The 21,932-nt window shown below is 42.3% G+C and overlaps 1 long non-coding RNA gene across 6 annotated transcripts in view; it reads right to left on the bottom strand.

Moving 5' to 3' along the window:
- LOC138749868 (uncharacterized) overlaps positions 1–21,932 on the bottom strand; it is a 65,114-nt gene that overhangs the window by 6,514 nt on the left and 36,668 nt on the right. The window contains exons 3-4 of one of the 6 annotated variants that reach the window (XR_011348903.1): positions 20,086–20,330; positions 3,038–3,788 (exon numbers count right to left, since the gene is read on the bottom strand). This is a non-coding gene — a long non-coding RNA (uncharacterized lncRNA). The other 5 variants (XR_011348901.1, XR_011348902.1, XR_011348904.1 and 2 more) reach the window with 5 other exon arrangements.

Genomic DNA, 21,932 nt, shown 5'->3' with positions numbered 1-21,932 from the left:
TAAAAGTGCATGGCACTCTCTCTAGTCTTGAGCATTCTCTGTCGCGCTACACATCTGTAGAGGTTCAACAGAGATATGTCACATCTCATCAGGTCCCTGACAAAGTAAAGGCATTGATCTGCCTTCTTCACTGTTGCCTCAATGTGCTGGCACCAGGAGAGGTCCTCCAAATGTGGACTGCCAGCCACTTGAAATTATGAATCCTCTCCACTAGCAAGGACCAAGGAGGGTTGAGGAATGATGATCAAATGTAACCAGGTAGGAGAGTCAGAGGGATTGGATTGGGAGACTTCCACATGGAAGTAGACAAGGAAAAACAAGAAAGGGGGAAGAAACATAAGGATACAACTACTGGAATTTGATAAGTAATGAAAGTGAAAATGGGATCTAATGTAAGATAGACAGTGAGTGTAGGATGAGTTTAAGTGGGTGTTTGATGGTGAGCACGTACATTCTGAGCTGAAGGGCCTGTTTTTGTGCAAGATGTCTCAAGACTCTTCAAGATGGCCTAATTTCTTCTCGACCTTCCCTGTTCTTTACACACCTCGTGGTAATCCAAGAGAAAGCCACTCCACCTCATCAGTATGCCCATTGATCCTTCAAGTTTACTTCTGAGTGGAACTCCCAGAAATTCTCTGGGTAGCTTGCACACCCCTTTCCTCTGGACTCCAGGCGCAGTTGATTCATATACAAATTTGCAAACACCAATTTTTCATAAACATTTAAAAATCTTTCAGGAAAATGAAATCGCAGAAGACAGGCTTTTCGTCATTTGTTTCAACCCATGAAATAGTTATCCCGAGAACACAATCCTTCAAGAGGTGACAATATTAAGTCACCAGTAATTGTCCATAACTTGTATCGTACATGACAGATGGTGGGGAGCTGGCTGATGAAGGACCTCAGTTTTCTTCAGGCTGACTTCCAGGCCAAACATTTTGGCAGTTTCCGCAAAACAGGACTTCATGCGCTGGAGAGCTGGCTCTGAATTGGCAACTAAAGCGGCATCGTCTGCAAAGAGTAGTTCACGGACAAGTTGCTCTTGTGTCTTGGTGTGAGCTTGCAGGCGCCTCAGATTGAAGAGACTGCCATCCGTGCGGTACTGGATGTAAACATCGTCTTCATTGTTGAGGTCTTTATTGGCTTGTTTTAGCATCATGCTGAGGAAGATAGTAAAGAGGGTTGGTGCGAGGGCGCAGCCTTGCTTCACGCTGTTGTCAATGGAGAAGGGTTCAGAGAGCTCATTGCTGTATCTGACCCAACCTTGTTGGTTTTCATGCAGTTGGATAACCATGTTGAGGAACTTGGGGGGGGGGGGGCATCTGAGGCATTGTAGTATTTACCAAAGCCCTTTCCTGCTCACGGTGTCAAAGGCTTTGGTGAGGTCAACAAAGGTGATGTAGAGTCCTTTGTTTTGTTCTCTGCACTTTTCTTGGAGCTGTCTGAGGGCAAAGTCCATGTCAGTAGTTCCTCTGTTTGCGCGAAAGCCACACTGTGATTCTGGGAGGACATTTTCGGCGACACTAGGTATTAGTCTATTAAGGAGCTCCCCCCCCCCACATCTCCATCGGGCACACTGAACTCAAAACGGTCAACCAGTTTACCTACCTCGGCTGCACCATTTTATCTGATGCAAGGATCAACAAAGAGATAAACAACAGACTCGCCAAGGCAAATAGTGCCTTTGGAAGACTACACAAAAGAGTCTGGAAAAACAACCACCTGAAGAAACACACAAAGATCAGCATGTACAGAGCCGTTGTCATACCTACGCTCCTGTTCGGCTCCAAATCATGGGTCCTCTACCGGCATCACCTACGGCTCCTAGAACGCTTCCATCAGCGCTGTCTCCCCTCCATCCTCAACATTGATTGGAATGACTTCATCAACAACATCGAAGTACTCGAGCTGGCAGAGTCCGCAAGCATCGAATCCATGCTGCTGAAGACCCAACTGCGCTGGGTGGGTCACGTCTCCAGAATGGAGGACCATCGCCTTGCCAAGATCGTGTTCTATGGCGAGCTCTCCACTGGCCACCGAGACAGAGGTGCACCAAAGAAGAGGTACAAGGACTGCTTAAAGAAATCTCTTGGTGCCTGCCACATTGACCACCGCTAGTGGGCTGATATCGCCTCCAACCATGCATCTTGGCGCCTCACAGTTCGGCGGGCAGCAACCTCCTTTGAAGAAGACCGCAGAGCTCACCTCACTGACAAAAGACAAAGGAGGAAAAACCCAACCAACCGATTTTCCCTTGCAACCGCTGCATCCGTGCCTGCCTGTCCCGCATCGGAGTTGTCAGTCACCAACGAGCCTGCAGCAGATGTGGACATACCCCTCCATAAATCTTCGTCCACGAAGCCAAGCCAAAGGACATGACAGATATGTTACAACCTCCAAATAAAGTCACTCATTTCTTGACTAGGCATTTTTAGTCTGTAGACCATGTGTGAACATAATTTCAGTAAGACTTCCTTATACATATACCACTTTGTAATAAAGATGAATGTAAATTTATTTATCTAATTACATACTGTAACTTTGTGTTAACATTTCTGCTCTCAGAACTCCAGCTTTCACAGCTATGTAAATTTTAAGTATTCTGCTTTTCTACTTCTTTTGCAGTTGACCACACATTTTCTCCCATTACAGACTCTCTACCATGCTCATATCCCTTACTTTTTATGTGCCCCATTGCACCCCTTTGTGTACTCCTTCTGCCTTATTTTTAAACCTTCTGTTTATTACAGGAGCGCCATTAATAGCTGGAAACTCAGCCTGCACCATCCATTAACTCTCTGGCTGCATATTGAGTTAATGGTTCAAAGCGAAATGTGTACCCTGGTGTGATGAATAAAAGGTGTGTAGATAGGGATCTGCAGTGTAATTCCTTCCTTACTCCATTAACAGAGACCAGAAAATGAAAAGCAGATGATAATTCATCCCATTAAAAATGAACAAAATTGTAATGCGAGTCAGAGCTACAAAGTATGCATTCAATTAATGAGCATGCTGTTAAAACATTCTTCCAGCCTTATTTATTCTACTTGGTTTTAAAGGTAACAAATATCAACTCTAACAGCCTAAATCATGCGTAGGAGGAATCATGGAGTCAACACCTCTGGAATAGGGGAGGGGGAGGTTTTCGGAGAGTCAGTCTGAGAGAAATCTGGAATTACAGATCAGGCAGCTCCGAATTGTTTTTTGGAGCTTAGGCATTTGAGTGGTAGGTAGGGGGGATGGGTGGGGGAGTGTTATTGGGGATGGGAGTGCAGGATGTCAAACAGAGGATTAGGTAAGGGGGTTTGAGGTGGGATCAGGAAGGGGCAGCAGGGGTTTCCCCACGGTGTCATCGAGTGGTTGCACCATACTTCAGTGTGACCCCCCACCTCCGGGATCAGGACTACTAGGGGCAAATAGGTGTGGGTGCTAAAGATGAATGTTGGAGTTTAGACGAGGGAATATGGGGGGGGGGGGGGTCTGGGCCAGGTAGGAGATGTAACTGTCAGGTGAGGTCAGTTGGGGGGGGGTGCTTAATGATGATTGGTGAGATGAGGGGGAGCAGTTTACAGCAGAGCAGTGGGGGAGGGGATGAACAGCGAACAAGAGATTGATATGGAAGGGGAGGTGACATTTTTAAAGAAGACTGATCTCAGGGGAGTTCCTAGAGCTAGACATCTCAGCCTGCACCTTTAAGAGACAAGCAACCGTGACATCCAGGAGCCATGCACGATCCAAAATCATGGTAGTGGCATCATCAAACTTCAATACACGTCCCCAAATTCAGCCTTGGAAGAACAAAAGGAAAATCACAAAATCTGCAGTAATTCATGATTTTCCCCTATGCTATTTTTTTTGTTTAAAACAGTTTCCACGGCGCCCAAAACTATTCTGCTACTTGGCTCAGTTTCTAGGGGTAAAACACATGATTCTGTTAACACCGTGGCATTGTGTGTTCTTTGGCTCAGTTTCTAAGTCAGTGTATTGTCCTTGGTAGTTTGTCATGGAAGTGGGTCCTTCCTAGTATTTTATGACTGTCACACTTTTCAAATGGATTACTAATCAAATTGAGGAGTCCCAGACATCATGTCCTCTCGGTGTGTTGGTTGTGCTGTTGTTTTGTTAGAGAAACTCCTTTAATTTCAACTCCACTGCAACTATCAACTTTCATACTGCATCAAGCTGGCCCTCTTTCCACAACAAATGCTGTGATGAAAAAGCTGTTTTTCAAAAGCCTAATAATCCCTTAAACTCCCTATTATCCACCTGGCCTATTTATTGAATACTTTATGTCAGTTAATGTTTACAATTGTTTTGTCTTAATATTCATCCTTCACCGACGTAATCAGCAATAATGAGGGGGAAAAGTCAAGATTTTTAAGAGTATGGTTTAAGATGTTCTGTTCACAGTTTCTTCTGTTTTTGAACTGCATTGGAATAACGTCAAAACAGAACTGTATTACAATGGGATACATTAAGAATAATGAAAACCTGGGAGTCAATTCCAATCCAATCGCTTGCTATTTTTTATTCTTCCCTTTATATACTAACTTAACATGCAGTCTATTTCAACAGCTATCAGGGTTTTGAAACTCCCCTTGTTACATTAATCAGGGACTGTTCCTGCCCCTCTGCTGTTTATTTTTTTGCTTTAGTAGGATAACTGTGAATATTTATTATCTTTTTTTTGTATCTATTGTCTCTTTTTAATTCAATTAAGTAGATTTTTGTAGTTTTTTTAAAATTACAAAGTACCTGTTCGATTACAGCAACTAAGAATTTTAGTGCACTTGTACTTGGAGGGAAACGATGATGATAAAATTGCCTGCACCGTTAGAAGTCAATGGGTTGAACGTGGTGAAATTGTTCTAAGGTGCATCTATTTCATTGCGAGGAGTACTGTAGGAAAGGCTGATGAGCTTAGAGCGTGGACTGGCACACAGAATAATGACGTTGTGGCCATTCGTGAAATTTGGTTGCAGGAGAGGCAGGACTGGCACCTCAATGTTCCTGGCTTCTGTTACTTTAGACATGACAGAAGTGAGGGGGGGGGGGGTGGGGGATGAAAGTGGGAGGAGTGACCTTGCTCAACAGGGAAAATAACACAGTGCTGCTCAGGCAGGAAAGACCAGACGGCTCCTCGATCAAGGCAATATGGGTGGAGCTGTGGAATGGGAAAGGTATGACCACTTTCGTGGGGTTGTATTATAGACAACCCAATAGTCAGCGAGAATTGGAGGAGCAAATCTGTACAGAGATAGCAGACAGCAAAGTAGTGATAGTACAAGATTATAACTTTCCACATATTGACTGGGACTCCCATACCGTAAAAGGGCTGGATGGCTTGGAGTTTGTCAAATGTGTTCAGGAAAGTTTTCTAAATCAATATATAGAGGTACCAACTAGAGAGGGTGTGGGGAGCAAGACAGGACAGGTGACAGAAGTAGGTGTAGGGGAACATTTTGGGTCCAGTGATCATAATGCCATTAGAATTATGGAGAAGAATAGGTCTGGACCTCGGAACGAGATTCTAAATTGGAGAAAGGCTAAACTTGAGGAAATGAGAAAGGATCTAGAATGTGTGGATTAGGATAAGTTGTTTTCCGGCAAGGGTGTGCGAGGTAAGTGGAGGACCTTCAAAGGTGGAATTTTGAGAGTACAGAGTCTATATGTTCCTGTCAGGATCAAAGGCAAGGTTAGAAGGTATAGAGATTTTGGTTTTCAAGGGATATTGGGGACCTGGTTTGGAAGAGGAGAGAGGTGTATAACAGATATAGGCAGCATGGAGAAAATTAGGTATTTGAGGAGTATAAAAAAATGCAAGAAAAATCTCAAGAAATCAGAAAGGCTAAAAGAAGACATGAGATTGTTTGGCAGACAATGTAAAGAAAAATCCTAAGATTTTCTACAGGTATATAAAGAACAAAAAGTTAGTAAGAGGCAAAATTGGACCCCTTGAAGATCAGAATGGTCGGCTTTGTATGGAACCAAAAGAAATGGGGAGATCTTGCATGTTTTTTTCCTCAGTATTCACTCGAAACAGGCACAGAGTCATGGGAAGTAAGAAAAACATGCAGTGAGGCTGTGGAACCTATACAAAGAGGAGGAAATGTTTGCTGTCTTATAGCTAATAAGGGTAGATAAATCCCCAGGGCCTGACAATATATTCCCTAGGGCCTTGAGGGGGGCTAGTGTAGAAATCACAGGGGCTCTGACAGAAATATTTAAAATGTCTTAACCGGAGGATTGGAGGGTAGCTCACATTGTTCCATTATTTTAAAAAGACTCCAAAGTCACCCCAAAAATTATAGGCCAGTGAGCCTTTCATCAGTGGTAGGTAAATTAATGAAAGATGTTCTAAGAGATCAGATATACAATTATTTGGATAGCCAGGGCCTGATTAAGGATAGTCAACATGGCTTTAGATAGTGTTTAACCAATGTTATAGAGTTTTTCAAGGAGGTTACCAAGAAGGTTGATGAAGGAAAGGCTGTGGATGTTATCTAATAAGGCATTTGACAAAGTCCCGCATGGGAGGTTAGTCAGGAAGGTACAAGCGCTTGGTATTCATAGTGAAATAGTGAATTGGGAGAAGCCAGAGAGTAGTGGTGAATGATTGCTTATCAGATTGGAGGTGTGTGCCTCAGTGATCGATACTGGGACCATTGTTGTTTGTCATCTATATCAATGATCTGGATGATAATGTGTTACATTGGATGAGCAAATTTACAGATGACACTAAGATTGGAGGTGTTTTGGACAGTAAAAAAATGCTTTCAAAGCTTGGAAAGGGATCAGGACCAGGTGGAAAAATGGGCTGAAAAATAGCAGATGGAATTTAATGCAGACAAGTGTGAGGTGTTGCATTTTGGAAGGACAAACCAAGAAAGGACATACATGGTAAATGGCAGGATATGGATAGGGATGTAAAGAAAACTTTTTAGCATATTGGCCTTCATAAATCAAAGTACTGAGTTCATGAATTGGAATGTTATGTTTAAGACATTGGAGAGGCCAAGTTTGGAATATTGTGTGCGGTTTTAGTTGCCTAACTATCGGAAGGATATCAATAAGATAGCGGGCGGAGAAGATTTACTAGGATGTTTCCCAGACTTCAGGGACTGAGTTATAGGGAAAGGACAAACTGGTTTGGAGTTTATTCCCTAGAGTGCAGAATAATGAAGGGTGATTTGAGATTAAAATTATGAGGGGGATAGACAGAGTAAAGGTAGATAGGCTTTTTCCATTGAAGATGGGTGAGATTCAAACAAGAGGACATGGTATCAGGGTGAAAGGGGAAAAATTCACTCAGAGAGTGGTGGGAGCATGGAACAAGCTTCCAGCTAAAATGGTAGATGTGGGCTTGATTTTAACTCTTAAGGGAAATTTGGACAGGAATATCAATGATAGAGTTATGGAGGGCTATGGACTCAGTGCAGGGGTCAGTGGGATTAGGCAAGAAAAAGTGGTTTAGCACAGACTAGAGGGGCCAAAGTGGCCTGTAATTCTTCTATGGTTCTATGATGCTTATGCTCCCTCCTTAAACATTAAGTATTTAAGAGGCTGTCACACATAGCCTTGCTCCTCAGTGCAGTAAACATGTTGCTGGTTAGTAGATGAAGTCAAAATTAACAAAGTATCTGCCAAGACAAATTTCTGGGCTTCAGACTCCATTTCAGTCCTGTGTCCTTTACTTACATTATTTCACCTCCGGTCAGGTTGCTTCCAAATCAAATTTCAAAGCTTCAAAAGGAGAATAATTGACAAACAAATTACCGTATATTTCAGCGTATAAGGCGAAAAAGATTGACGACAATTCAGTGTGTAAGTTGATACTAGGCCAGCCACCACCATCTTGGGCACAGACCCTGTCAATGCAATATTTAAAAAACACCGCCGGCTCCTTTAACAGGCCACTTAAGGTCTGTATGGAACCTTCAACATCAGACTGGGCAGTAAGACCCCGCAGAGCAGTACTGCATCACCACTCCCCACTCTCTCGGGTCCACACCAGGAGCAGCGTTGCCATTACAGCAGCTCTGCCATTGTTTTTTTTTTAGCCTTATGCTATTGTGCATTTAAAAAACATTGAAAGAAGTGAGCAAAGGCACTGGGGAAGCAGTTAGGATAGAAATGAGTGGCAGGCCAAGAAGGCTTGGACAAAGCAATGTCAGAGTTTCAGATACTCAAAGTGGCAGTGACGACTCCTGCTAGCACAATTGGAGGAACTGATCGTGCATATATTGTGCTTGTCAAACACCAGCAAGGAAGATACAGGTGAAGGCTCCCATATCTGGGAACAGAGCCAAACAATTACCTCGACCCAAGCAACAGTGCAGGCCTGACTGAAGGAAGCTTGATATGTTTTTGGTTGATAAACTTTTAAGACTTACAGGACGTGTTTGCATTATGTGTTATTTTTAAATCGGAATATGGTTTAGAATATTGGACATTGAAAATTAGGAATGTTTTGATTGGTTTAATTGGTGAGTTTCAAGTTAGTTGCTGGTTAAAACTTCCTGTCAAAGACAATGTTACAACAATAAACATGAACAAGTTCCCAGAAAATTGTAACTGAAATACTAAACTTCAACAAATTAGATAGTGAAATACATAGAATTTCCTTCTCATGACCATTAAGGGTTATGTGAGTGTAATGTTAGACAGATACTAGAATAGGACACTCCAAGCCTTATACCCCTGCCTTTAGGGAAGAACGGTTAGTGTAGCAGTTAGCACAAAGCTATTACAGCCCCAGCAAGCGGAGTTTGAACCCTGCGCTGTCTGTAAGGAGTTTGTACGTTCTCCCCAAGTCTACGTGGGATTCCTCTGGGTGCTCCAGTTTCCTCCCACCGTTCAAAATGTACCAGGGGTTGCAGGTCAATTGGGCAGAGCTTGGGCTCATGAGACAAAGGGTGCTGTATGTCTAAATTTAAATTTTTTAACAATGTAGCATTGATCTACCAATAACACAGAGAATTGGAAGAGGCTAGTGGAAACTCCACCAGAAATGACAGACATCTTGTTACAGTTCTCCCTTGTGCGTCATTTCATCTTCTATTTCAAATCTTACAGTGACAATAATAAGCCATTTTGTTCTATCAGGTCCATTCCAGCTCACATCGGAGAAATCTTTTTACTTCCCATTACCTCGGAAACGTATCTACTTAAACCTGTCCATCAATTCCCTATGATTCTTTTTTGCTATAAACCTTCAATAAACGAGCCAGCACACCTTTGGAGTGTGCAAAGAATACAGAATGCCCAGTCAAAATCTACATGGTCACAGAGGAAAACGTTTGTGTAGACGCCAGATGAGATTGGGTTTGAAACTGAAGTATATGAGCTTTTTAAAATTTTAGACATACAGCACAGTAACAGGCCATTTCAGCCCAAGTTCATGCCGCCCAATTTACACCCAATTAAGCTACACCCCTGGTATGTTTTGAACATGAGAAGAAACCATGTAGAATGGGGAGAACATACAAACTCCTTACAGACAACACAGGATTTGAACCCTGGACCCTACACCAACCATGAGGTAGGTAGCCTCCACATCCAAGACATCCTCCTCTGCCATTTCCTCCACCTTCTATGTGATCCCACCACCAGACACATATTCCCTTCTCCGCCTTCCGCATGGATCGCTCCCTTCATGACTCTTTTGTGCGCTCCTCTCCTCCCACCAATTGTCCCCTTGGGACCTACCCCTGTTACCACAGAGATGCTCCGCCTGCGCCCACACCTCCTCCCTCAGCTCCATTTGGCGCCCCGAACAGTCCTTCCAAGTGAAGCAACATTTCACTTGTGAATCTGCAGGGGTCATCTACTGCATCTGGAGCTCCTGTTGTGGTTTCCTCTACATCAGAGAGACTAGATGTAGACTGCGAGATCATTTTGTTGAGCACCTCAGTTCTGTCTGCCTCAATAGGGTGGATCTCCCAGTGGCCACCCATTTCAATTCCCTATCCCATGTCTGCCCACGGTCTTATGGACTGCCAGACTGAGACCACCAGCAAACTGAAGGAACAACACCTCATCTTCAGACTGGTCACCCTCCAATATGATAGCATTAATACCAACTTCTCTGGCTTTCATTATAAACCACCCTCTCCCCTTCTTCCCCATTGCATTTCACCTTCCCCCAGCTCTGTCTTTCCCTTTTTCCCATCTCCTTTCGCACAGATGTAATAAATTCTTGCTCTCCCCATATCATATCTAATTAACACCTTTTGTTGGTCTGGATTTCTCCGCAGCAAGAATTGTCTGAATTCTGAGATTTCCTGTTATTCCTTGAAAAAGGGGTCAAGCCCGAAACATTGGGAATATTCTGTATCTTTGTCTCCTATGGGTGCTGAAAGACCAGCTGAGTTCCCACAGCATTTCTGTATGTTTTTACTACAATCACAGCATCTGCAGACTTTTGCGTTTCCCTCGTGACAAGTTCTGCACCAGGAAATTCTTATTGCTGTTTACTTGGCAATGTTTAAAATGGAAGGCTGGTCTTGTTACTTCATGCTTGCACCCATCACTTTAGAGCCTGAATGAAAATTGTTAAAGCAATGCTTCATGGCTGTGTTCTTACAACATTATGATCGATAATGATCCTTCTTTCAGCTTCCCACTTTCTTCCCTATATTCCTATCTCCCCATTTAACGTCCTACGAAAGTACCATGACATCTTTCTCATCAAGTTACTTTCACTGCTTTCTTACCTGAGCTTCTGCACTGTACCATCTCATCCTCCATAATACATTATGCTCTCTGAATCCATTGCTCTGCTATCCTCCCTTAATCTCTCCCCTTCCCTATAAACTCTCCCATCCATTGTCACAGCTGTCCCACTCAATCCAATCCCACCACCCGAATCCCTGATGGGCGTCACTTCTAATTTTGCTCTCATTCAAATCCACTTAATTTCACCGCTCCACCTCTGAAAAAGTTCATTCTTAATTCACTTACATCTGCACTTTTAAAATCTTAATGTTCAGTTCATCATGAATCGCCACATTCTGCAAGCTCCCACTCTTCCCTAGAATAATGTCACCTCCACTGTTGATGCCCAAGCCTCCATTAAAGCCATCACTTTCTCTTTCATCCTTGCTGCTCTCCCAACTCCATCTTTCCTGCCCAAGGTGGCAGACATGAATGGATAATAAGAATCTGATATGGATTACCCAGGAATGCAAAGTAGTACAAGCTCCTGTTTGAGTGAAATGGGATTATCACTGGAAGGGATAGTATAGACAGGAGGAACTGAATGGTCACAGTTACCATTTATCGAGTACCAAGCACAATACAAGCCACAGCCCAGTGATAATTCGATACATTGGAAGAACTAAGGGAAGGCTCATCACAGTCTGTTCCAGAATTCAATGCGTTTGCAAAGACATTGTGATTTTGCAAAGAAGAACCATTCTGACTGCTGGAGAAAAAACAGCTTTTTGAAGCAGCTCTTTGTGACCAACCATTCTGTGTGAATGACTGGGCCCTAAGAGCTGCTTCAAAGTGCAGTTTTTTCTCCAGCAGTCAGAATGATTCTCCCTTGCAAGCCTTCCCTCAGTTCTTCCAATGTATCAAATTGTTGCTGGGCTGTGATTTATGTTGTGCTTGGTGCCTGAGTGAAATGTTAACTGTGACCATTCAGTCCCTCCTATCTATACTATCCCTTAGTGATAATCCCATTTTTCTAAAAAGCAAACTCATAATAAAAGGTAATCTACAACTGTCTTTCCATCATACAAATATTTTTAAACCCCTTTTTTCCCTATCTCAACATCTTCTCAGTCTAAATAGCAAGTGTGAGTTAATAGATGTCTTAACTAGCCTTTGGTTAACTGCTTCTTGTACTTCCATTTCTCCCCCCAGTCTATTGTACCAAACTTCTATTGATAAGGCAAAAAGAGAGTCAGTTTATTACATTCTATATTTTAGAAGCACAAGCACAGTCTATTTATCTTTACCAAGCTGCTGTTACAACAGTGCTTCTTTGGTGACTTGCAATGGGAATTTGTAAAACAGCCTTTCACTGTGAGCATTGAGGCAATGCAAATACTATTTTCAGATAGTACTGTAGCATGTAGAACAAACCCTTGTATGCTGCTACATAATTCCACTCTTCTGAGAGGAATGGCTTGCAACTGTAATGATTTTGTGCAGAAAATAATTCTATATGACCCAAATGGTAGCTTCTACAACAAAATAATTCCCTTCATAGCATATTACAATACTTCTGAATAAACTACAAAATGAAGTGCTTTGAGAAATTGTTAACGTGATAAGACGTTATGTAAAGGCACAAATTATATTCATATTTTAAAGGAAACTGGGCTCACAAGATAAAAATATTCCACACATGACAAAAAAAATCCCATAAACTGTTATAATCACACACAGGGAAGGTGAGGGACACTGCCCTCCAATGTTTTAATAATATATCACCTGGGAATAGAAAACAGCATGGAGGACATAGATAGGAAATTGTTCTGTCCAGGTACTAAAAAAACCAAATGAGATGTGAATTGGATTGTACAGTTAGCAGAGCGGATAGCGCAGTGCTGTTACGGAGCCAGAGGCTAGGACCAGGGTTCAAATCCCTCACTGTCTGTAATGAGTTTGTATGTTCTCCCTATGTCTGTGTGAGTTTCCTCCTGGGGCTCCAGTTTCCTCCATTGGGCAAAAAACGTACCGGGCGTGTACGTCAATTGGGTGTAATTTGGCAGCTCAGGCTTGTGGGCCAAAAGGACCTGTTTCTGAACTGTATGTCTAATTTTTTTTTTAAAGTTAATAACGCATCTCAAAATATTTTAAAACACCAAGCTCTCAATAATTTGCTGGTACGGTATTTAAAAACAGGAGTGATCTCCGTATATATTATAGTGGAAGATCAGCAAAACTCTTTCAGATATTCTACCCTGAACTTTTTGTAACCAACCAATGCTTATTTGTTCAATTGTCCATATCATAATCCTTCACTTGACCAGTATAGATGCAGGAAGGAACTTGGAGCCAACTCTGGTGTGGAGGCCAAAATATATGGTCACAAATAAATGCTCATAACAGTTTTGATTGCGTCTGAAAGTGAAAGAGTTGAAGATTTGCATATAAAGCCAGTGGCCGATGGTGCTAAAAAGTTGATGCAAGTTCTAATTGGCACAGGGCATCATCAAAATCTTGTTAGAAATGAACCTGGTGGGTTTTAACAGGAACACAATTGACAGTGTCCTGTCTGGCTGAATCATTACGTGGTATGGTAACTGCAAAGCATCAAACTGTCAGCCAATGCAGAAGATCATCAAAACAGCCAAGAAGATCACTGAGCTCTCCTTTTACTCCATCGGTAACATTTACCAGAGGCATTGGTTAAATAGGGCTCAAAGAATTATAGAAGACTCTGTCCATCCAGCATACGGTATTTTTGACCCACTACCATCAAGAAGGAGGAAGGAGCATTAAAATCAAGACTGTCAGGCTGGGAAATAGCTCCTTCCCGGAGGCTGTGAGATTGATTAACAGTATCACATAAACAAATGAAAATCTGCCCAAAATATTCATATACATTTATTTAAAAGTATATCGTTATGTATATGTGCTGTGTATTATCATAGAGCGGAGATAATAAATTTAAACTTGAACTTAAAGATTGTGGAATTACAATTGGGGGAAGGGATGGTGAAGATGATATTTCATGGAACTTAAGATCCAAGAGGTGTGGCGATTTGAATGCAGGGCAGATCATGATAAAGTGTGATAACATGGGAGATGGCTGCAGCTGAAGAGTCAGAAGCCCATCAAAATCACTTAAAATTTAGTCAACTGCACAGAAAGAAAACTCACATCACAGTGTTGTCCAGTGCAGTGTCAACTGTCAATAGTCCAGTGTTGGATGGGAAACCACACATTTCAAAAGGAACTGGAAACCCTTTCTCCCATATAATATTCCCAATCTGGCATCAAATCTTCATGGATCAAAAGCCTTGGGTTTCATGTTCGCAGTAAGTAGTGTGTCTCAGGGCAGGATATGCTGCTTGCTGTGCGAAGAAGTCCTGGGTTTTTGGAACCAAAGTTGAGAGAAGATATTTTAGTCACTTTAATCCTGATCTAACGGATCCAGGAGCTGGGAATTGTAGGTGATGCATTTTGATAGAAAGCACCGTGAAATTTTGGAACAGCAACATTGAGTCAGTGATGGTGAATTACAATCACAGAGTCCTGAACTGAAATTATTTTGCAAATGGAAAGTTACAGCAAATGTGCAGTGCAGCATGGCTGGGAATTGGTGGCACACTGAGTAACGTCGATTGTGAATTCAATGCAGGGATTAACATAAATCCAGTGGCGTACCATTCGGTGTATTATTGGTGTTGCCTCCTTCCTGATGTGCTGACGGACTGACTGCTGGTAAAAACTGTACACAATGTACACATGTAAAAAAATAAAAAAATATATAAACTGAATGTCCACTACAGAGAGGGGAAAAAAAAACAAATAAGAAAGTGCATAAGTAAGAGCCCTTAAAAGTGTCACTGATTGAGGTTGTTGTTGAGGAGTCTGATGGTGGAGGGGGAGCAGCTGTTCCTGAACCTGGTGGTGGGAGTCTTGTGGCACCGATACCTCCTTCCTGATGGTAGCAGCAAGAACAGAGTGTGTGCTGAGTGGCGTAGATCCTTGATGATTGCTGCTGCTCTCCAACGACAGAGTTCCCTGTAGGTCATATTTGAGGGATCTTGTTATACAAAGATTTGCTTCCTGCATTGCAAAAGTGATAAGGCTTTCAAAGTACATAAATGGCAATACAGCTCTTCAACATACTCCGAATTTGTGAAAGACCTTGTCTAAATGCAAATCTCCTTTTTATCTTCAGGATTGGATGCTGTGTTGCCTGTAACAATGTGGTGGCTGTTTCCATGTTAGTGAGAGTGTTCTGAACAATACGTGTTGTATTAAGGTTTATTATGGTGACAGTTTTACTGAATTGGTTATTTCCTAATAACTTGTTTCCTTCTCTGATATTTTACTGTGAGCAATTCATCAGGCATAACAGTTCTGTTCTGATATGCTTATTCTGAAGGACTTTCAATCAGCTGCCATGTGCTTGGAATCAGATTTGATTTCACTATTTGTTTTCAGTTATGAATAAAGGACTGCTGATGCATAGTTTAAATGACCACAGTAAATTTCCCCTTGCGTGTATGTGACTGGTAGGATTTGCAGGAAGTTCTGGGTCTATGAGAAGAACAAAATGGGATTAGTGTAGGATTAGCGTAACCAAATATTTGATGGTCATTATAGACAGTGCAAAGGCCCTGCTTCTCTGCCATCCCTCTCTGTGATTCTCAAAAACTACAATTCTATGATGGAGTTAAAGGTGATTAATGCTGAAATGGACATGGAGGGCTGCTCTTCCTTATTCTAGATTGGTCATGCCTATATTATGCCTTTCCTAGGGTTCAGGACCAGGTATATTAGAAAATCAGGCACCTTTGGAATGAGCCTCTCAGAATACTTTGAACCATTCATTCACAACTTCACTATTTTGGCACAGGTTGGGGATAAAAAATTTGAAGGAAGTGCAAGAGTATTACTGCTCTCCTTAAAGGGAGAGCAGGCATTTGGGATGATCGGTCCATGGAATTACTAAGGAAACAGTCCCTCTGGAATGCTGAAAGAGGAAGTTGGGGGGAGGGGGTGGGGGTGGTTGGTGGAGAGGAAGCATCTTTTCTGTTGGCATCATGACCAAAAACCAGAATGCAGCACATATTTGAGAGGGTCTGGATCGTGGATTAGGAATAGTTACCCGGATGAGGACAAGATTCAAGATTCCTTTATTGTCATACACAAAATGTAATGATACATAAAATGTTAACTTTCTTTTATCCGTAAAGGCACATAAAGAGGCACCACTACCATAGCCTGGGACTCCCACCAATAGAAGAATAAGAAGCAAAAGAAAGCTCAGCGCTCCTAGTCTGTACGGGGTCATCAGCATCATAACCGAGCAATAGGGCCCTGTGGAGAAGCAGAGTGTCTACGATGCCACTACAGCTGCTCCAGCAGAGTGCCATTTTTCCTCAGATAACCATAGCAGGGAGAAATCGTCAGCCAAGGAGAAAAGATGGTAGAAATTCTAGTGTGGTCAATGATATTATCAAAGCAGCTGCAACTGAGGTGGCGAGAATGTGTGAATAAAATGATTTCCCTACAGGAAGGCAGGTTTAATGACCCTTTCCATCCATCACACAGAATCTTTGACCTACTCCCATCAAGAAAGAGGTACATGGCAGCATGTTTAATGCAGCAGTTAATGCCACATGATCACAGCAGCAGTGAACTTGGTTTGAATCTAGTGATACCTGTTTGTATGATCTCCCTTGTCTGTGTGTGTTTAAACCAGGTGCTACAGTTTCCTCTCACCCTTCAAAAACATACCCTGTTTACTAGGTTTTATTGGTGAATTTGGGCGGCACCGGCTCATGTGTTAGAAGGACCTGTAACTGTGCTTTATGTCAAAATATAATAGGAAAAAAATTAAAATTAGGGCTGCCAGACTGGGAAATAGATTCTTCCTGCAGGCTGTGAGATTGATGAACAGTATCCTGTAACTGAGTAAATCATCCAAAAATATTTATATATATATTTAATTTAAATTATATATTTAAATTTAGTCATTCAGCACAGTACAGGCCATTTTGGCTCACTAGTCAGTGCTGCCCAATTTATGCCCAATTAACCTACGTTTCCAACAGTGGAAGGAAACCGGAGCCCTCAAGAAAAACCCACTCATTCACGGGGAGAACGTCCAAACTCCTTCCACACAGTGCAGGATTCAATCCCCGGTTCTGATCGCTGGCACTGTAAAGGTGTTGCACTTACCACTATGCCAATCATTCCACCCCAAATACATCTTCATGTATATACATCTTCATGTATATAGGTGATTATTATGTACTGTGTATGTGTGTGCACTGTGGCTGTTTCATTGGGCTAGCCTGAGCGTCAATATAATTATCAGTGGCAATTCTCAAATAAACCACCATGTACTTATGAAAGTGCTACGAGTCACTCAGTAATGTTGGGTCTCAAAGGGAAGTTCATTAGCATTCAGGAAATTATTAGTTTGTTTACCATTTCCCTTCTCAGCCAAACCCATTAAAGATGCTAAGAAGCCTTTAACAGGCTGATTTATCTTTTCAGTCTCTGATTTACCTTTCTGATCTTAATATCTTTGGGACATTTTTGACGAGGTTCTGTACATCATTTACTCACAAAGTGCTTTATTCAGCTGTTAAGGCAGACAAACATTTCTTTACCAAGGGCTAGTGGAAATGCATTTCCTCAGTTTATGAAATATTGTTCAACACAAGATGGGATGTGGTAGTGATCAAGCTATCGTTTTCAATAACCACCCAGTACAAGATTAGGCTAAATCAATGCCTTTAAGCTTACTGCAATTTCTGTTGAAAATTTATCTTAAATAAAACGTAAGATGACAAATCTCTGCAACTCTCTATCCTGAAGGGTTGTGGAGGCAAGAACACAGGATGTATTTAAAGTGGAAGGAGATAAATGTTTGAAAGAAGTTGAGAGAAGAGATAAATCCTGGAGCATTTTGAATGGTGGGGCATGTTTGAAAGGCCAAGGAGCCTACTTTGGCTCCTATTCCCTTATGTCCTAGAGTACATCTCTCTGTTGAAAGCACTGGGCTTAGGAAAAACTTCTCAGGGGGACTATTCATTGCTATAAATCTCCAAAATAGCAGCCATAGCATAATCATTGGGAGAGTTGTGCCAGAATCATCTTGCTGAGGCTGGTTCCATAGATGCAGTGAATGTCTGCTTGGTTAATGCAGAGCCGGCGTATTATAACGTTGATGAGAGTGCAGGGCTGCTAAGACTCAGCTTTGCCTTCATGGAATGCAGAGTCCCTTGGGAACTATTGAGCACTGTGGCTGTTTCATTGGGCTAGTAGAAGGATGCTCTTTCTTCTTAATGATGTTCCAAAGTGTTGATTTGGGCAATGTCTCTTACTGTTTTATTCTTGTTTTTCAGCCTCATAATGGCTTCTTTGACTTTCGTTGGCACAACTGGTTCGCTTGTTGAAAAATGGCAGCAATAGATTCCAAAGGTGATCATAGTCCTAGAAGCAAGCCTAGCTCTGTTATACCTACACCAAAGAAGCAATTATACATTCCTGAGTATTCACAAACATCTGAGAAGCCAAATGTTCCAAGCATTATGGTGGTCTGAAATGAGAGGACTATGTCTACAAAGTGCTGTAATTCAACATGGTCAAACCAAAATATATACAAATAACTTTGAATAAAATCTGGAATGTGCTCTTTAATTAAATATGAATTGTTTGATTACAAATTTAAAACTGTGGAGCACAGGGGTAAATAAAGGAAAAAAAAAATCTTTGCCCCAAACATTATGGAGGTGTAGTGAACTGGGAATTCACTACTGATGTGACTGGCTCCTCCCCTGACTCTGCCCTTGCATATCCCCATATAAACCCTGGAGCCCTGCCAAAACCCCAGTTCAGTCCAAAGACTATTGTGTGTTATTCTGGTCTGGCGTGCTCTCCGTCACGCTATAGGAGGGCACTGTATATTGCAATGATATCGACAGATCTTTTTGTTGTCTCGTAGTTTATGTTGAGGGTTTAGGGTAGAACAGGGAGGTTAAGAGCTTAAAAGCTGTTGGAAAAAACAAATATCAACTGTGAAAATGTCAACTGTGCTAAGGTGGAGGTGATCGAGAGCTTCAAGGTCTTACGAATGGTCAATGTCTTGGTCCTAGACTAACCATAATGATACTACAACCAAGAACGTGCACCAGAGGAAATTTGATATGCCGAGCCCTCTCACCAATTATTCCATATGTATCCGAGAAAGTATACGATCCCATTGCATCACAATTTGGCACTGGAACTGCTCTGCCCAAGACCACAAGAAACTGCAGAAAGTGGTAAATGCAGCTCAAGCCATCACAAAAACCAACCTAGCTTTCATCAACTCCAACTATAGATCTCACTCTCTGAGGAGACCAGGTAAAATATTAAAGGACTCATCCCACCCTAATCATACTCTTTTTTTCCCCCCTTTCCTCAAGCTCAAGACACAAAGATAGACAGCCAGTGCCTTTTTCCCAAGGATAGCAAACACCAGAGGGCAGATGTACAAAGTGAAGGGAGGAACGTTTAAGGGAGATATCAGGGGTAACTTTTTTTTTGCACAGAGAGTTGTGGGAGCCTAGAATGCCTTGCCAGGGATGGTGGTGGAGGCTGAAATATTGGGGCATTTAAAAGACTCTTAAAAAGGGACATGGATGGAAGAAAAATAGAAGGTTATAGGGTAGGGAGGGTTTTGTTTATTTTTGGTAGGATATATGGGTTGGCACAATATTGTGGGCTGAAAGGCCTGTACAATGCTATAATATTCCATGTTCTTTCCATGTGCTTGAGAACACAAGCCACCAGATTCAAGGACAGTTTCTTTCCTGTTATTCTTTGGCTTGGCTTCGTGGACGAAGATTTATGGAGGGGGTAAATGTCCATGTCAGCTGCAGGCTCGTTTGTGGCTGACAAGTCCAATGCGGGACAGGCAGACACGGTTGCAGCAGTTGCAGGGGAAAATTGGTTGGTTGGGGTTGGGTGTTGGGTTTTTCCTCCTTTGCCTTTTGTCAGTGAGGTGGGCTCTTATTAGGCTCTTAAATGGATATCACACTGGCAAAAGAAAGTGCCTTACATTGTCTTTTATAACTGTACTTTTCTTCATTCCCTGTAGGGTTCTGGCACTTTCCTCCATATTCTGCTCTATTTGATGACAGTAACACTATGCCTGGCACTACTGTCTTCTTTATTTGTCTAGCTATTTCTTTATTTGTTATTATTGCCCTATCTGCCGTACAGTTGGATTGTCTGGACTGTATGCAAAATAAAGTATTTTACTAAAGTATTTTACTAAAGTATTTTACACATAGGAATAAAAACCATCCACAACTCTCACTACCAGCACAGGGAATGGGATCGCCAACCATTCACAGAATTAAATGTTGCTTGATTTCTATTAAAATTGCTCTCTCTTACCACATAGGATTGAACATTGCTGGTGGTGGCAGGTGGTTCTGAAGGGAGTTTCAAACGTACATTCATTTAGACAAAGATAGGCATGCATGACTTGTGAGCCCAGAGCTTCCTGAGTGAAATGCAGTGATGTCTCTGCCAATAGCATCCACGTCCAGCAACCAAGTTCAGTCCTGCTTGGGGTTCACTTCTCATGTCCTGTGATAGGGGAGGCTAAAGATGAACAATCTCAAGAGTTGATTCATGCTCTGTAGATAAGGAATCAAAGCAAAAAATTAGTTATTTTATTTTAATATTTTAATTATGCATGGATATTTATTTTAAACATTTTACTTTTTAATTTTTTTAAAAATTTAAACGCACAGAACAGTAACAGGCCATTTCAGCCCACAGGTCCGGAATTTACACCCCATTCTTCTTTGGCTTGGCTTCGCGGACGAAGATTTATGGAGGGGGTAAAAGTCCACGGCAGCTGAAGGCTCGTTTGTGGCTGACAAGTCCGATGCGGGACAGGCAGACACGGTTGCAGCGGCTGCAGGGGAAAATTGGTTGGTTGGGGTTGGGTTTTTCCTCCTTTGCCTTTTGTCAGTGAGGTGGGCTCTGCGGTCTTCTTCAAAGGAGGTTGCTGCCCGCCAAACTGTGAGGCGCCAAGATGCACGGTTTGAGGCGATATCAGCCCACTGGCGGTGGTCAATGTGGCAGGCAACAAGAGATTTCTTTAGGCAGTCCTTGTACCTTTTCTTTGGTGCACCTCTGTCACGGTGGCCAGTGGAGAGCTCGCCATATAACACGATCTTGGGAAGGCGATGGTCCTCCATTCTGGAGACGTGACCCATCCAGCGCAGCTGGATCTTCAGCAGCGTGGACTCGATGCTGTCGACCTCTGCCATCTCGAGTACTTCGACGTTAGGGATGAAAGCGCTCCAATGGATGTTGAGGATGGAGCGGAGACAACGCTGGTGCAAGCGTTCTAGGAGCTGCACGTGATGCCGGTAGAGGACCCATGATTCGGAACATTAACCTACACCCATAGTACATATTTGAAGGATAGGAGGAAACTGGAATCCTCGGAGAAAACCCACGCAGACACAGGGAGAATGTACAAACTCCTTACAGACATTTGGAAGAAGATTCAACCGTGGGATTGGAACCCCAGTCCGGTTCTGATCTCTGGTGCTGTAAAGGTATTGCGCTAACTGCTTGCATTGGCAATATTCTTTTAAAATATATCTGAATGTTGGAAATAGGTACAAACTTAAAATCACATAATTTTGATACAGCAAATTTCAGCTGCTAAAGCAAGTCAGGGATGATCTGGAGAATGATCCTCAGCAAAACAATGTCTGAGGCCAAGTCACCACCTTGGCTTCACTCTGGCAGGTCAGCAAGAAATAGCCAAATAAATATAGTGACTCTAGATGAAGGGCTGAGTCCAGTCCCAATGTGTGGAGTTTTCTACCACTATTTGCATTTGCAGAAGTGGAAAAGTGTGACAGATACTGATGGTTTTCTCTTTGGTTTCATGGCTTTTGAACAAAGCAGTTAATGTCAGGGTGGAGGACATGAGTAGGTGTCTCTGATGGAAAAATAACATGCCTGGCAGAATGAACACATTCAGCAAGATAAGCTGCTGAAGGAGAACTCAGCAGGAGACAGTATTCGCAGGAGGTAGTCAAAGAACAAGGGATGTCAGGGCTTTCACGAAGAATGCTCCGTTTGAGAAGGAGAAGCAGAAGAGAAAACCCATGGGATGGTGACCATGGCAGGGGACCTGTGAGATGTTCTACAGATGAAGAACACACACACACACACAATTTTCTATTCTTTTGATCCCTTTTTTCTCCCATTCT

Source organism: Narcine bancroftii, chromosome 14, assembly GCF_036971445.1.
Source record: "Narcine bancroftii isolate sNarBan1 chromosome 14, sNarBan1.hap1, whole genome shotgun sequence".
NCBI lineage: Eukaryota > Metazoa > Chordata > Chondrichthyes > Torpediniformes > Narcinidae > Narcine > Narcine bancroftii.
The sequence above is the reverse complement of the archived record's forward strand: the minus strand, read 5'-3'. Positions and strand labels throughout refer to the sequence as shown.